Source organism: Cebus imitator, unplaced genomic scaffold (genome assembly GCF_001604975.1).
Source record: "Cebus imitator isolate Cc_AM_T3 unplaced genomic scaffold, Cebus_imitator-1.0 Scaffold138, whole genome shotgun sequence".
Lineage (NCBI taxonomy): Eukaryota > Metazoa > Chordata > Mammalia > Primates > Cebidae > Cebus > Cebus imitator.
In genome coordinates, this window is record NW_016107453.1 from 432,081 (window position 1) to 439,531 (window position 7,451).

Here is a 7,451-nt window from a genome sequence, read left to right on the forward strand (position 1 = left end):
CTCAGGAGGCTGAGGCAGGAGAATTGCCTGAACCCAGGAGGCGGAGGTTGCGGTGAGCCGAGATCGCGACATTGCACTCCAGCCTGGGTAACATGAGTGAAACTCCGTCTCAAAAAAAAAAAAAAGTCATCATCTGTTTTACAATGAGACAAGGAGTTTTAAGTTTCCAAGTTCACAGGAAATGAAACAAGAGATGTAACAATGTGGTTTTATATCACAGTAGGAATAAGTTTAACAAAACACATAAAAGTATTTCATGGCTCTAAGAGCTGTCAGAATATATATAAAAACTTTCCCAGTAAAAGATATTCAACATGAGATATAGAAGAAAGAAGAGAAGGGAAAGTAATAACTATAGCCTTTGGGGTGGGGAAAGCAGTCCAAGTGTGACAATCACATCAACAAATCACTGGCAGCATGAAATTCTTACCCTAAAATTGTGCATTCTGATGATATAGCAACAATTATTTTTGGATACAGTACCAGGGCAAGGTGAAAATACTTCCACTCATACTGGGGATAGATCATTGCTCTGAGAATACTGTATCACATTTGCAGCATCTTCTTGAGCTTGGAAGAATACAATAACTCAAATTAAATATCTAGGAGCCTTCTGACTGCAACTCTGATATATAAGGATCTTGGAAGTTGTCACTCCCACCCTTTCAACAGGAAAAGCTGGAAAACTGAAAATTGATGACTTTTCTAGGACCTATCAGATAATTGAGTAAACTCTCATTTACATAACCATCAAATCTCTTGAGGCTTATTCACTATCCTAAGAACAGTATGGGAGAAACCACCCCCATGATTCAACTATCTCCACCTGAGATTTGGGGGACACCGCCAAACCATATCCCCTATAGCGAACAAAGATAAGAATTACTGTAGACTTCTGAGTGAAATATTTAATTTAATTGAGAGAACCCCTGACCCCACCAATCTGGAATTTCATATCCCACAAAATTATCCTTCAGAAATAAAGGAGAAATAAAGACCTTGTCAGACAAACAAAAACATTTGTTGTCAGCAGATCCATCCTGCAAGAAATGTTTAAAGTTCTTCAGAGAGAAGAAAAATGACGTTGGTCAGAAACTCAGATCTACATAAAGAAGCAAGAGTGTTGAAGAAGGAATAAATGAAGCTAAAATAAAATATTTTGTTTTTCTTGAGTGAAAAGATATCATTTGTTTTAAGTAATAGCTATAACAATGTATTGAACAATTATATAGATAAGTGAAATGAATAACAGAAATGTCATAAGGGGTGAGGGAGGAATCGGGAATACTCTACTATGAGGTATCTTACTATACATGAAGTGGTATAGTGTTATTTTCTGAAGGTGGATTTAGATTAAAATGTATGTTGTATTTTACTCTGAAATTATAAATATAGATTATATGCTAACAAAGGAAGTAAAATGGAGCTATATAAAATACCTAACTAAAACTGCAAGAGGCAGAAAAAGAAGGGAAAAATAACAAATGCAACAAATAGAAAACAGTTACAAACATGGCTGGTATTAATCCAAAATATCAACAATATCACTTTAAATGGGAATGGTCTGTATATAGCAACTAAAAGACAAAGACTGTCAAAGTGAATTAGAAAACATGTAACATTCTGTCTTATATGTCATCTATAAGACAGAAGCCCACTTTATAGACTCAGATGGAAAGTAAAGGGATGGTGAAAGATATTACGCTAACACTAATTTTTAAAAAGCTGAAGTAGCTATATGAATTTCAGATGAAGTGGACTTTAGAGCAGGGAAAATTATTAGTGATAAACAGGGGCATTGCATAATACTAAAATGGTCAGTTCTCCAAGAAGATAAAACAGTCTTTATGCGTCTAACAACAAAGTGTTAAAACACCTGTGGCAAAAACAAAAACCAATAGAACTGGAAGGAGAAATAGACAAATCTACTATCATAAATAGAGACTTCCTCACTCATCTCCAAGCAATTGATAGTTCAAGCAGGGAGAAAATCAGTAAGGGTATAGTTTACTTGAACAGCACTATCAACCAACTAGCTGTGACAGCTATAAAATACTTCATCGAAGCAGGAAAATATACATTATTCTTACATAGAATATACACCAGGATCAACCATTTGAAAAATAGTGATCATGCAAAGTATGTTTTCAAATTACAGTGGAATTAAACTGGAAATATACAACACAAAGATAGACAGAACATCTTAAAATATTTAGGAATTAAACAACACACTCCTAAATAACTCACGGGTCAAAGATGAAGTCTCAAGAAATACTAAAAACATTTCAAACTAAATGAAAATAAAAATTCAACTTATCAGCCAGGTGTGGTGGTTCACACTTGTAATCCCAGCACTTTGGGAGGCTGAGGTATATCACTTGAGGCTAGGAGTTTGAGAGTAGCCTGGGCAACATCGTGAGACTCTGTCTCTTCAAAGAATGATAAAATAATAACAATTTTTAAAATACAACTTATCAAAATTTGTGGGATGCAGTGAAGGCAGTGCTTAGAGGGAAATTTATAGCATTAAATGCATGTATTCGATGAAAATAAATATCTAAAATCAATAAGCTACAGAACTATGAAACTAGAGAAAAGAAGAACAATTTAAGACTGAAACAGAGAAAAACAAAAACGAGAGCAGAAATCACTGACATTGAAAATAAGAAATCAATAAAGAAAATGAATGAAATCAAAGCTGGACCTCAGTTAATAATATATCACTCCTGGTTCAGTAATTGTGACAAACGTACCATACTAATGGAAGATGTTAATAATTGGAAAAGCTAGATGTGAGACATGTGAGTCTTTGAACTCTTTGTATTATCACTGCAATTTTTCTGTAAATACATAGCTGTTATGAAAACAATGTCCCTTAAAAAATGGCTGGGTGTGGTGGCTCATGCCTATAACGCCAGCACTTTGGGGGCCAAGGCAAGTGGATCACGAGGTCAAGAAATCGAGACCATCCTGATCAACATGGTGAAACCCCGTCTCTACTAAAAATACAAAACATTAGCTGGGCTTGGTGGCGCACACCTGTAGTCCCAGCTACTTGGGAGGCTGAGGCAGGAGAATTGCCTGAACCCAGGAGGCGGAGGTTGCGGTGAGCTGAGTTTGCACCATTGCACTCCAGCCTGGGTAACAATAGTGAAACTCCGTCTCAAAAAATATATATATATTAAATATCTGGTTTGAGAGGGTGAATTCATTGCTAAGCAAGTTGGCGGTACCTGCTTTTAAAAAAGCTTTGAGAATGACACTAAGACCCATATTTTAGAGATGGCTCAGATCCGACACGGCTAAGATTCAGGCAAGGCATATTTTGGGTTCCTTTTAAAGTATGAGATTTGAGTATGAAATTGTCTAAGATCTTCAAGTAGTCACCTTCCATCCATTTCCAAATGGGACAGGATATAAATAAGTTTATTGCTTTTGAAAGTTCATGTGTAAAAGGGCTACAAAAACAAGGACATGGAGAAAAGGCAGAAAGGTGCTTCTAGAAATAGGAGTTTAAAAAGCGGAAGTTCTGCATTAACAAGACTTGCAAAAACTGCTTAGGTTGACAAGAGCTATTTTGTTTAAAAAGGAATTTTGAAAGAAAGATCAGAGGTACATGTCCCCACATAAGGTTTGCTTTAGAAAAGATGGGATATTAATATTGCTATGTCACCTAATTTTGACTTTGAGAACAGGAATACCCCAAATAACAGGTGTGGTTTAACAAAACAGAAAGCTTGTCTCATTCTCATATTGAATTTGGAGGCTGACTGACCAGGGTTTGGTTTCCTCATCTGTAAAATGGATGACAACAGCACATCATGATGATGGTCACCTTCATCATAACTATTAAATGGTGGCCAGGTGTGTCAGCTCACACCTGTAATCCCAGAACTTTGGGAGATTGAGGTGGGAGGATCACCTGAGGTCAGGAGTTCAAGACCAGCCTGGCCAACGTGGCGAAATCCCATTTTTACTAAAAATACAAAAATTAGCGGGGGGTGGTGGCGTGCACCTGTAATCCCAGCCACTGGGGAGGCTGAGGCAGGAAAATCGCTTGAACCTGGGAGGCAGAGGTTGTGGGGAGGTAGACGTTGCGGTAAGCCAAGATTGGGCCACTGCACTCCAGCCTGGGTGATAGAACAAGACTCTGTCTCAAAAAATAAAATAAAATAAACATTAGACTGTGAGTGGGGAATGGGATGGGCATACATGAGAGGGACAAAAGTAAAGTTCATGATGGGGACAGAACTTAGCTCTCAGGGTGACTGGGTTTATACCCCTGTTCTGTGTCCTGGGAGTTGAGAGGCAAAGAGTTTGGGAGGTGAGTCTGGGAGGTGCCACAAGGGCCTCCTGGGCTAGGACAGGGCAGACCACAGATTACTATTTCCATTTTGGCTTCATCTTTCTTAGGACTTGTGGTGTATCTTTGAGATTCGGGTTGTACGTCTCTCTTGGTTTTCAGCATACTGAGTTATTACTATTGGTAGTGTTTGCAGAGATCTGTAATGCAAAATTTTGGAGTGGCTGCATTAGGAGTTGCTCTCTAGGTGCCACAATTAATGTGAAGCTTATTTTTAAAGCTCCTAAAAGGATGCCTTGCTGAAGTTATTAAAGGGCTCCTAACACTAACCATTTGTTGACATACTGTCTGTTTCTTAATCTTCTCTCTAATGAACATTAAGATAAGCGTCTCTCCCCTGCTACCAAGCCAGAGAGCATATGAATAGAGAACTAATAATCTGTAGGTGTTTTAGTGGTTACATCTGGGAGGTCGTGAGAAGTGAGAAACAACGAAAGAGTGTATTGTTCATTAAGTCAAAATGTCATGGGTAGTATCCACGAGCTAAAGCTAAGTTCCATCAGACAGAACCACTTACTTTAGGCAGAAAGATAACAGCCTTGTCTTCAGATATCTAGTTTACATTGCATGCAACTAGCTTTGAAACATTTTCCTGTCCTCATATTTCTCATATTTTCTTATTTTTATTCTTTTTCTTTTTTTTTAATTTTTATATTTTAAGTCCTTTATTTTATTTTATTTTATTTTATTTTATTTTTTTGAGACGGAGTTTCACTCTTGTTACCCAGGCTGGAGTGCAATGGTGCGATCTCGGCTCACCCGCAACCTCCGCCTCCTGGGTTCAGGCAATTCTCCTGCCTCAGCCTCCCGAGTAGCTGGGATTACAGGCACGCACCACCATGTCCAGCTAATGTTTTGTATTTTTAGTAGAGACGGGGTTTCACCATGTTGACCAGGATGGTCTCGATCTCTTGACCTCATGATCTGCCTACCTCGGCCTCCCAAAGTGTTGGGATTACAGGTGTGAGCCACTGCGCCCGGCCCTTTATTTCTTTAAAGTTAATTTTCTAAATGTTTTGTTGTCTGTCTGTAAAAAAAAATTTAAAACATCTGGGAGCCTTCTCATCCTTATACCAAAGGGTGTAATCAAGCCTGATTTAATCCCCTAAGGTCTTCAGTCTCTCAGTTATCCCACTCCCTACCTGAGAACAGAGAAATTCCCTCAAGGCCTGTTTCCAGAAATTTGAAGGACCATGTTAACTACTGGTTCTAGATCCTTGAGGAATCGCCACACTGTCTTCCACAATGGCTGAACTAATTCACACTCCCACCAACAGTGTAAAAGAGTTCCTATTTCTACACATCGTCCCCAGTCCCCATTATCCTGACTTTTTAATGATCGCCATTCTAACTGGCATGAGATGGTATCTCAATATGGTTTTGATTTGCATTTTTCTAATGACCAGTGATGAGCATTTTTTCATGTTTGTTGGCTGCATAAATGTCTTCTTTTGAGAAGTGTCTGTTGATGTCCTTCGCCCACTTTTCGATGGGGTTGTTTTTTTTCTTGTAAATTTAAGTTCTTTGTAGATTCTGGTTATTAGCCCTTTGTTAGATGGGTAGATTGCAAAAATTGTTTCCCATTCTATTGGTGGCCGGTTCACTCTAATGGTAGTTTCATCTTCTGTGCAGAAATTCTTTAGTTTAATTAGATCCCATTTGGGGGAAACCTAGGCAATACCATTCAGGACATAGGCATGGGCAAAGATTTCATGACTAAAACCTATTTTCTTATTCTAATAGCATCCCTGTCCTGGTTTCTGGGTGTGTCACTGATTAAAGAGCATTAACATAATACAGATGTCCAGGGAACATCTTCACCTTACAGGTGGGGAAAATGCAGGAAGAAAGGAGTTTGCAGGCCAGGTGCTGTGGCTTGTGCCTATAATCTCTGCACTTTGGGAGGCCAAGGCAGGCAGATCACTTGAGCCCAGGAGTGGAGTTCAAGACCAGCCTGGGCTCACTTGGTCACTCAGGCTGGAGTGCAGTGGTGTGATCTCAGCTCATCGCAATCTCTGCCTCCCATGTTCAAGCAATTATCCTGCCTCAGCCTCCTGAATGGCTGGGACTACGGGCGCGTGCCACCACTCCCAGCTAATTTTTGTAGTTTTAATAGAGATGGGGTTTTGCCATGCTGGCCAGGCTTGTCTTAACTCCTGACCTCAGGTGATCTGCCTGCCTCAGCCTCCTAAAATGCTGGGATTACAGGGGTGAGCCACCACGCCCAGCCAAAAAAGTGTAGTTTTAATGGTTGGAAGTTTTCAAAAGTGTTATATGGAGAGCATAGCAACTATGTCCTCTGATAAATAAAAGTGTGTAACAGCCCTGTGTTCAGTGGCTAATAGGTGGAATTTTAAAGACCTATGGCTTGTGACACATTGTAAGTGCCTTGTGATTTGTGTGTGTGTATGAAGACTGGAGCTTACTCCAACTTTACGTTCAAACTTACCATCTTTTCACTTTCTCAAGAATGACAACAACTGGGGAAAGTTAAAAACTCAAAGGGCAAATATTATGTCAAACCAGTAATGGAGGTACAGAAAACATGAGAAAAACAGAATATCAGAAGTCAAAGAGTGATTTATCTTTCCTAGTTCTATTCTCTAGTGGATGGATAATCTTATTCCCTGGGGGTTGCTGGAAGAAGAGAGGGGAGTCTTACATTTTTATAGCAAGTTGTTATGGGGAGAAAAATCTGTACCATAGAAACCAATTTTTTTTCTATAATAAAAACATACTTTTGGGCCAGGACAGTGGCTCACACCTGTAATCCCAGCACTTTGGGAGGCCTAGGCAGGCTGATCACTTGAGGTCAGCAGTTCAAGACCCAGCCTGGCCAACATGGTGAAACCCTGTCTCTACCAAAAATACAAAAATTGGCTGGGCACGGTGACACACACCTGTAATCCCTGCTACTCAGGAATCTGAATCAAGAGAATCACTTGAACCCAAGAGATGGAGTTTGCAGTGAGCTGAGATTGTGCCGTTGAACTCCAGCCTGGGCAAAGAGCAAAAACTCCACCTCAAAAAAACAAACAAACATCTTTTTTATTTTAGATTCATTCTGTTTTTAAATATCTCTAGATAT